Source organism: Sinocyclocheilus rhinocerous, unplaced genomic scaffold, assembly GCF_001515625.1.
Source record: "Sinocyclocheilus rhinocerous isolate Xijiao unplaced genomic scaffold, SAMN03320098_v1.1 scaffold489, whole genome shotgun sequence".
NCBI classification, from domain to species: domain Eukaryota; kingdom Metazoa; phylum Chordata; class Actinopteri; order Cypriniformes; family Cyprinidae; genus Sinocyclocheilus; species Sinocyclocheilus rhinocerous.
The window spans coordinates 13,896-20,345 of record NW_015666177.1 but is presented as its reverse complement, the minus strand read 5'-3'; positions in this window follow the sequence as shown (position 1 = coordinate 20,345).

The following is a 6,450-nucleotide window of genomic DNA, read 5'->3' as shown; positions in this document are numbered from 1 at the left end:
CCTCCGCTGCGGCTGTCAGTCATCCTCCATTCAGCTTTCAAACTGCAGCTGTGTCCCAAACTGAAGTGCATGGACTCCGAAGTGTGCATTTGAAGTGCGATTGCGTCACAGCGTCACGACGTCAGCTGTCCCAATTCAGGATGCACCCTCCGAAGACCGCATTCCAAGGCCGATTGCATCACCGCAGCGCGACGAAGGCTGCCATAATTCGAAAGCGACTTCAAATGCGCCCTCCGTTTCCCAGAATCACTTGCGCGCATATGACAATGGTGTTTATATTCAAAGAACAGGGCGGGGTTTGCCAACCGCCATAAAACATCAAAAGACAGAGGAGAGAAGAGCACAGGAGAGCAAGTGTCCTGGGACAGGTGAGGGAGTGAGTGGAAGCTGGTGGAGCTACTCAGGGAGGACATCAAACTCCAGAGAGAGACAGAGGAGAGAAGAGCACAGGAGAGCAAGTGTCCTGGGACAGGTGAGGGAGTGAGTGGAAGCTGGTGGAGCTACTCAGGGAGGACATCAAACTCCAGAGAGAGACAGAGGAGAGAAGAGCACAGGAGAGCAAGTGTCCTGGGACAGGTGAGGGAGTGAGTGGAAGCTGGTGGAGCTACTCAGGGAGGACATCAAACTCCAGAGAGAGACAGAGGAGAGAAGAGCACAGGAGAGCAAGTGTCCTGGGACAGGTGAGGGAGTGAGTGGAAGCTGGTGGAGCTACTCAGGGAGGACATCAAACTCCAGAGAGAGACAGAGGAGAGAAGAGCACAGGAGAGCAAGTGTCCTGGGACAGGTGAGGGAGTGAGTGGAAGCTGGTGGAGCTACTCAGGGAGGACATCAAACTCCAGAGAGAGACAGAGGAGAGAAGAGCACAGGAGAGCAAGTGTCCTGGGACAGGTGAGGGAGTGAGTGGAAGCTGGTGGAGCTACTCAGGGAGGACATCAAACTCCAGAGAGAGACAGAGGAGAGAAGAGCACAGGAGAGCAAGTGTCCTGGGACAGGTGAGGGAGTGAGTGGAAGCTGGTGGAGCTACTCAGGGAGGACATCAAACTCCAGAGAGAGACAGAGGAGAGAAGAGCACAGGAGAGCAAGTGTCCTGGGACAGGTGAGGGAGTGAGTGGAAGCTGGTGGAGCTACTCAGGGAGGACATCAAACTCCAGAGAGAGACAGAGGAGAGAAGAGCACAGGAGAGCAAGTGTCCTGGGACAGGTGAGGGAGTGAGTGGAAGCTGGTGGAGCTACTCAGGGAGGACATCAAACTCCAGAGAGAGACAGAGGAGAGAAGAGCACAGGAGAGCAAGTGTCCTGGGACAGGTGAGGGAGTGAGTGGAAGCTGGTGGAGCTACTCAGGGAGGACATCAAACTCCAGAGAGAGACAGAGGAGAGAAGAGCACAGGAGAGCAAGTGTCCTGGGACAGGTGAGGGAGTGAGTGGAAGCTGGTGGAGCTACTCAGGGAGGACATCAAACTCCAGAGAGAGACAGAGGAGAGAAGAGCACAGGAGAGCAAGTGTCCTGGGACAGGTGAGGGAGTGAGTGGAAGCTGGTGGAGCTACTCAGGGAGGACATCAAACTCCAGAGAGAGACAGAGGAGAGAAGAGCACAGGAGAGCAAGTGTCCTGGGACAGGTGAGGGAGTGAGTGGAAGCTGGTGGAGCTACTCAGGGAGGACATCAAACTCCAGAGAGAGACAGAGGAGAGAAGAGCACAGGAGAGCAAGTGTCCTGGGACAGGTGAGGGAGTGAGTGGAAGCTGGTGGAGCTACTCAGGGAGGACATCAAACTCCAGAGAGAGACAGAGGAGAGAAGAGCACAGGAGAGCAAGTGTCCTGGGACAGGTGAGGGAGTGAGTGGAAGCTGGTGGAGCTACTCAGGGAGGACATCAAACTCCAGAGAGAGACAGAGGAGAGAAGAGCACAGGAGAGCAAGTGTCCTGGGACAGGTGAGGGAGTGAGTGGAAGCTGGTGGAGCTACTCAGGGAGGACATCAAACTCCAGAGAGAGACAGAGGAGAGAAGAGCACAGGAGAGCAAGTGTCCTGGGACAGGTGAGGGAGTGAGTGGAAGCTGGTGGAGCTACTCAGGGAGGACATCAAACTCCAGAGAGAGACAGAGGAGAGAAGAGCACAGGAGAGCAAGTGTCCTGGGACAGGTGAGGGAGTGAGTGGAAGCTGGTGGAGCTACTCAGGGAGGACATCAAACTCCAGAGAGAGACAGAGGAGAGAAGAGCACAGGAGAGCAAGTGTCCTGGGACAGGTGAGGGAGTGAGTGGAAGCTGGTGGAGCTACTCAGGGAGGACATCAAACTCCAGAGAGAGACAGAGGAGAGAAGAGCACAGGAGAGCAAGTGTCCTGGGACAGGTGAGGGAGTGAGTGGAAGCTGGTGGAGCTACTCAGGGAGGACATCAAACTCCAGAGAGAGACAGAGGAGAGAAGAGCACAGGAGAGCAAGTGTCCTGGGACAGGTGAGGGAGTGAGTGGAAGCTGGTGGAGCTACTCAGGGAGGACATCAAACTCCAGAGAGAGACAGAGGAGAGAAGAGCACAGGAGAGCAAGTGTCCTGGGACAGGTGAGGGAGTGAGTGGAAGCTGGTGGAGCTACTCAGGGAGGACATCAAACTCCAGAGAGAGACAGAGGAGAGAAGAGCACAGGAGAGCAAGTGTCCTGGGACAGGTGAGGGAGTGAGTGGAAGCTGGTGGAGCTACTCAGGGAGGACATCAAACTCCAGAGAGAGACAGAGGAGAGAAGAGCACAGGAGAGCAAGTGTCCTGGGACAGGTGAGGGAGTGAGTGGAAGCTGGTGGAGCTACTCAGGGAGGACATCAAACTCCAGAGAGAGACAGAGGAGAGAAGAGCACAGGAGAGCAAGTGTCCTGGGACAGGTGAGGGAGTGAGTGGAAGCTGGTGGAGCTACTCAGGGAGGACATCAAACTCCAGAGAGAGACAGAGGAGAGAAGAGCACAGGAGAGCAAGTGTCCTGGGACAGGTGAGGGAGTGAGTGGAAGCTGGTGGAGCTACTCAGGGAGGACATCAAACTCCAGAGAGAGACAGAGGAGAGAAGAGCACAGGAGAGCAAGTGTCCTGGGACAGGTGAGGGAGTGAGTGGAAGCTGGTGGAGCTACTCAGGGAGGACATCAAACTCCAGAGAGAGACAGAGGAGAGAAGAGCACAGGAGAGCAAGTGTCCTGGGACAGGTGAGGGAGTGAGTGGAAGCTGGTGGAGCTACTCAGGGAGGACATCAAACTCCAGAGAGAGACAGAGGAGAGAAGAGCACAGGAGAGCAAGTGTCCTGGGACAGGTGAGGGAGTGAGTGGAAGCTGGTGGAGCTACTCAGGGAGGACATCAAACTCCAGAGAGAGACAGAGGAGAGAAGAGCACAGGAGAGCAAGTGTCCTGGGACAGGTGAGGGAGTGAGTGGAAGCTGGTGGAGCTACTCAGGGAGGACATCAAACTCCAGAGAGAGACAGAGGAGAGAAGAGCACAGGAGAGCAAGTGTCCTGGGACAGGTGAGGGAGTGAGTGGAAGCTGGTGGAGCTACTCAGGGAGGACATCAAACTCCAGAGAGAGACAGAGGAGAGAAGAGCACAGGAGAGCAAGTGTCCTGGGACAGGTGAGGGAGTGAGTGGAAGCTGGTGGAGCTACTCAGGGAGGACATCAAACTCCAGAGAGAGACAGAGGAGAGAAGAGCACAGGAGAGCAAGTGTCCTGGGACAGGTGAGGGAGTGAGTGGAAGCTGGTGGAGCTACTCAGGGAGGACATCAAACTCCAGAGAGAGACAGAGGAGAGAAGAGCACAGGAGAGCAAGTGTCCTGGGACAGGTGAGGGAGTGAGTGGAAGCTGGTGGAGCTACTCAGGGAGGACATCAAACTCCAGAGAGAGACAGAGGAGAGAAGAGCACAGGAGAGCAAGTGTCCTGGGACAGGTGAGGGAGTGAGTGGAAGCTGGTGGAGCTACTCAGGGAGGACATCAAACTCCAGAGAGAGACAGAGGAGAGAAGAGCACAGGAGAGCAAGTGTCCTGGGACAGGTGAGGGAGTGAGTGGAAGCTGGTGGAGCTACTCAGGGAGGACATCAAACTCCAGAGAGAGACAGAGGAGAGAAGAGCACAGGAGAGCAAGTGTCCTGGGACAGGTGAGGGAGTGAGTGGAAGCTGGTGGAGCTACTCAGGGAGGACATCAAACTCCAGAGAGAGACAGAGGAGAGAAGAGCACAGGAGAGCAAGTGTCCTGGGACAGGTGAGGGAGTGAGTGGAAGCTGGTGGAGCTACTCAGGGAGGACATCAAACTCCAGAGAGAGACAGAGGAGAGAAGAGCACAGGAGAGCAAGTGTCCTGGGACAGGTGAGGGAGTGAGTGGAAGCTGGTGGAGCTACTCAGGGAGGACATCAAACTCCAGAGAGAGACAGAGGAGAGAAGAGCACAGGAGAGCAAGTGTCCTGGGACAGGTGAGGGAGTGAGTGGAAGCTGGTGGAGCTACTCAGGGAGGACATCAAACTCCAGAGAGAGACAGAGGAGAGAAGAGCACAGGAGAGCAAGTGTCCTGGGACAGGTGAGGGAGTGAGTGGAAGCTGGTGGAGCTACTCAGGGAGGACATCAAACTCCAGAGAGAGACAGAGGAGAGAAGAGCACAGGAGAGCAAGTGTCCTGGGACAGGTGAGGGAGTGAGTGGAAGCTGGTGGAGCTACTCAGGGAGGACATCAAACTCCAGAGAGAGACAGAGGAGAGAAGAGCACAGGAGAGCAAGTGTCCTGGGACAGGTGAGGGAGTGAGTGGAAGCTGGTGGAGCTACTCAGGGAGGACATCAAACTCCAGAGAGAGACAGAGGAGAGAAGAGCACAGGAGAGCAAGTGTCCTGGGACAGGTGAGGGAGTGAGTGGAAGCTGGTGGAGCTACTCAGGGAGGACATCAAACTCCAGAGAGAGACAGAGGAGAGAAGAGCACAGGAGAGCAAGTGTCCTGGGACAGGTGAGGGAGTGAGTGGAAGCTGGTGGAGCTACTCAGGGAGGACATCAAACTCCAGAGAGAGACAGAGGAGAGAAGAGCACAGGAGAGCAAGTGTCCTGGGACAGGTGAGGGAGTGAGTGGAAGCTGGTGGAGCTACTCAGGGAGGACATCAAACTCCAGAGAGAGACAGAGGAGAGAAGAGCACAGGAGAGCAAGTGTCCTGGGACAGGTGAGGGAGTGAGTGGAAGCTGGTGGAGCTACTCAGGGAGGACATCAAACTCCAGAGAGAGACAGAGGAGAGAAGAGCACAGGAGAGCAAGTGTCCTGGGACAGGTGAGGGAGTGAGTGGAAGCTGGTGGAGCTACTCAGGGAGGACATCAAACTCCAGAGAGAGACAGAGGAGAGAAGAGCACAGGAGAGCAAGTGTCCTGGGACAGGTGAGGGAGTGAGTGGAAGCTGGTGGAGCTACTCAGGGAGGACATCAAACTCCAGAGAGAGACAGAGGAGAGAAGAGCACAGGAGAGCAAGTGTCCTGGGACAGGTGAGGGAGTGAGTGGAAGCTGGTGGAGCTACTCAGGGAGGACATCAAACTCCAGAGAGAGACAGAGGAGAGAAGAGCACAGGAGAGCAAGTGTCCTGGGACAGGTGAGGGAGTGAGTGGAAGCTGGTGGAGCTACTCAGGGAGGACATCAAACTCCAGAGAGAGACAGAGGAGAGAAGAGCACAGGAGAGCAAGTGTCCTGGGACAGGTGAGGGAGTGAGTGGAAGCTGGTGGAGCTACTCAGGGAGGACATCAAACTCCAGAGAGAGACAGAGGAGAGAAGAGCACAGGAGAGCAAGTGTCCTGGGACAGGTGAGGGAGTGAGTGGAAGCTGGTGGAGCTACTCAGGGAGGACATCAAACTCCAGAGAGAGACAGAGGAGAGAAGAGCACAGGAGAGCAAGTGTCCTGGGACAGGTGAGGGAGTGAGTGGAAGCTGGTGGAGCTACTCAGGGAGGACATCAAACTCCAGAGAGAGACAGAGGAGAGAAGAGCACAGGAGAGCAAGTGTCCTGGGACAGGTGAGGGAGTGAGTGGAAGCTGGTGGAGCTACTCAGGGAGGACATCAAACTCCAGAGAGAGACAGAGGAGAGAAGAGCACAGGAGAGCAAGTGTCCTGGGACAGGTGAGGGAGTGAGTGGAAGCTGGTGGAGCTACTCAGGGAGGACATCAAACTCCAGAGAGAGACAGAGGAGAGAAGAGCACAGGAGAGCAAGTGTCCTGGGACAGGTGAGGGAGTGAGTGGAAGCTGGTGGAGCTACTCAGGGAGGACATCAAACTCCAGAGAGAGACAGAGGAGAGAAGAGCACAGGAGAGCAAGTGTCCTGGGACAGGTGAGGGAGTGAGTGGAAGCTGGTGGAGCTACTCAGGGAGGACATCAAACTCCAGAGAGAGACAGAGGAGAGAAGAGCACAGGAGAGCAAGTGTCCTGGGACAGGTGAGGGAGTGAGTGGAAGCTGGTGGAGCTACTCAGGGAGGACATCAAAC